At 46.9% G+C, this 3148-nt stretch overlaps 1 protein-coding gene across 1 annotated transcript in view; it reads left to right on the top strand.

Annotated features, from left to right (window-relative positions):
• Positions 1 to 3148, top strand: part of lama4 (laminin, alpha 4) — a 300723-nt gene that overhangs the window by 198986 nt on the left and 98589 nt on the right. The gene's annotated exons all lie outside the window — the stretch shown is intronic.

Raw genomic sequence — 3148 nt, 5'->3', positions numbered from 1 at the left:
GTAGTGGCTGGAGAGGAAAGAATGAGTGGAGCTGCAAGGTGTGTTGTTCTGAGTCATACAGTTCAGGAAATGCTGTGCAAGTCAGAGTGTGTGATTTGGCAGCTGAAAGTGTTTTGCCACTGATCTTTCCCATCCTCTTACTGCACTGTCTCTAGATTGCTGACTTCCTCCGCGACCTCCCTCATGCATGCTTGTTTGAGAGGTTGTCCTTCTGGGAGTTCCCCTCAACATAGCCCCTCAAATCCCTCCAGATAAGAGTGAGAGACTTGGGGAGCAGCCATCCCAGGTCTCCTCTCCAGACCTTTTATTGCTGCAGCCTTAATACGATTCACTCCATGTGATATCAAGAAATGGCTGAAGGCATTGGATCACTGGATACTACAAAGGCTATGGGCCCTGAGAATATTCCGGCAACTGAAGATGTGTGCTCCAGAACTTGCTGCACCCCTATCCAAACTGTTCCAATACAGCTACAACACTGGCATCTACCTGCCAATGAGGAGGATTGCCCAGGTGTGTCCTGTACACAAGAACGAGGACAAATCCAAACCAACCAATTACCGCCCTATCAGTCGACTCTCCATCATCAACAAAGTGATGGTAGGTGTCATCAACAGTGCTATCAAATGGCATTTACTCAGCAATAACCTGCTCACGGATGCTCAGTTTGGGTTCTGCCAGGGTCACTCAGCTCCTGACCTCATTGCAGCCTTGATTCAAACATGGGCTAAAGAATTAAATGCCGGAGATGAGGTGAGAGTGACTGCCCTTGACATCAAGGCAGCATTTGACCGAGTTTGGCATCAAGGAGCCCTAGCTAAACTGGAGTCGATGGGAATCGGGGGGGAAAATTCTCTGCTGGTTGGAGTCATACCTGGCACAAAGGAAAATGGTTGTTGGTTGCCGGTCAATCATCTCAACTCCAGGACATCACTGCAGGAGTTCCTCAGGGTAGTGTCTGAGGCCCAACCATCTTCAGCTGCTTCATCAATGACCTCTCTTCCATCATAAGGTCCGAAGCGGATGACTGCACAATGTTTAGCACTATTCGAGACTCCTCAGATAATGAAGCAGTCCATGTCCAAATGCAGTAAGATCTGGACAATATCCAGGCTTGGGCTGACAAGTGGCAAGTTACATTCGTGCCACACAAGTGGCAGGCTATGACCATCTCCTATAAGAGAGGATCCAACCACCGCCCCTTGACATCCAATGGCATTACCATTGCTGAATCCCCCATAATCAACATCCTGGGGTTACCATTGATCAGAAACTGAACTGGACTAGCCATATTAATACTGTGGCCACCAGGGCAGGTCAAAGGCTAGGAATCCTACGGTGAGTAACTCACATCCTGACCTCCCCCCCCCCCCCCCCCCCCCCCCCCCCCCACCAAAGCCTGTCCACCATCTACAAGGCACAAGTCAGGTGTGTAATGGAATACTCTCCCCTTGCCTGGATGAGTGCAGCTCCAACACTCAAGAAGCTCAACACCAACCAGGACAAAGCAGCCTGCTTGATTGCGGCCCCTTCTACAAACATGGAAACCCTCCACCACTGACAAACAGCGGCAGCCATGTGTACCATCTGCAAGATGCACTGCAGTAACTCCCCGAGGTTCCTTAGCTAACACCTTCCAAACCCACAACCACTACCATCTAGAAGGACAAGAGCAGCAGATACCTGGGAACCCCAACACCTGGAGGTTCTCCTCCAAGTCACTCACCACCCTGACTTGGAAATATATCGCTGCTCCTTCACTATCACTGGGACAAAATCCTGGAACTCCCTCCCTAATAGCTGAAGGACAGCAGATGTTCAGGAAGGCAACTCATCACCACCTTCTGCAGGGAAACTAGGGATGTGCAAGAAATGCTGGCCTAACCAGCGAAGCCAGTATCCCCGAAATAAATTTTTTAAAATTAAAAATCCATATCCATTTAATTAGCAATCCTTAGTCAATCCTTCCTCTGACACATATGGTGCATGATCCTTCCCATCCTCAATGGCAGGTAGGACAATGCAGAAGCAGGATGCTACTGTCATGGCTGACTTAAAGAGTCCCATAAAAATCCGCTCCATCATTATTCTGGTTCCCAACCCAGTTCCACCTTTTCTCCATGGACTAAAATTTAAAATGTTATCCTGCCCATTTCAGTAAAATCTGATTGACTGAAGAGCTTGCTTACCTTTCTCACAGAGGTCCCTGATCCCCTTTCGAAGGTGCCTTGTTGAAATAGATCTCTTACTGCACCTCCCCACCCCACCCCCCACCCCCAAAGCCTACTAAAGGCAATGAGTGATGAAACTCATTTGTCATTAATTCGTGGCACACAATGCAGGTTCAGGTAAGAACAGTTATCAGGTTTGGTTTTGAATACTCCACAGTCGGGTCAGATGGTGATCGATTTGTTCAACTGGATGGTACAATTCTTGCGGGACTTGACAGGGTAAATATTGAGAGGATGCTTCCTCTTGTGGGAGAGTCTAGAGCTAGGGGGCACAATTTCAAAATAAGATTTATCCCATTTAAGATGGAGATGAGGAGGAATTTCAGATCAGTCATGATCCTAGTGACTGGTGGAGCGGGCTCGAGGGGCTGAATGGCCTGCTCCTGTTTCTTATGTCCTTGTGTAAGACATCAAGTAGAGAAGGTGGTGACATTGTGGCATTGTCATGTACTCGTATTCCAGAGACCCAGGGTAATGAAACCATTTCTGATTCACTAGTATCCTTTTAAGGAAGGAAATCTGCTGTCCTTACCTAGACAGCCTACTGGACTATGTGATTCCAGAACCACATTGTGGTTGATTCTTAAATGCACTCTATAAAGGGCAATTAAGTATGGGCAATATTTGCTGGCCCAGCCAGTGACGCCCACATCGCATGTTCAAATAAACAAAAGAAAAGTAACCTTCAGGAGAGGAAAGATTGTCAGCAAAACTGCAAATCATTAATGCGTTAATGTATGTACTCATTGTATCGACCCAATTCCTAAGTAGTTTAGTTGCTTGGAAAATTATTCCCATATTGTCAAGCAGGAAATTCATCAACTATGTTCATAATATTCTTAAGGAACTAATTATTCAGTCAGAGCTTCAACATCACATTTATTTGGCATCCATGGCTTCGCTAAAGCAGCAGAAGA

This window comes from Scyliorhinus torazame, chromosome 4 (genome assembly GCF_047496885.1).
Source record: "Scyliorhinus torazame isolate Kashiwa2021f chromosome 4, sScyTor2.1, whole genome shotgun sequence".
Lineage (NCBI taxonomy): Eukaryota > Metazoa > Chordata > Chondrichthyes > Carcharhiniformes > Scyliorhinidae > Scyliorhinus > Scyliorhinus torazame.
This window is presented reverse-complemented; position numbering and strand designations above follow the sequence as displayed.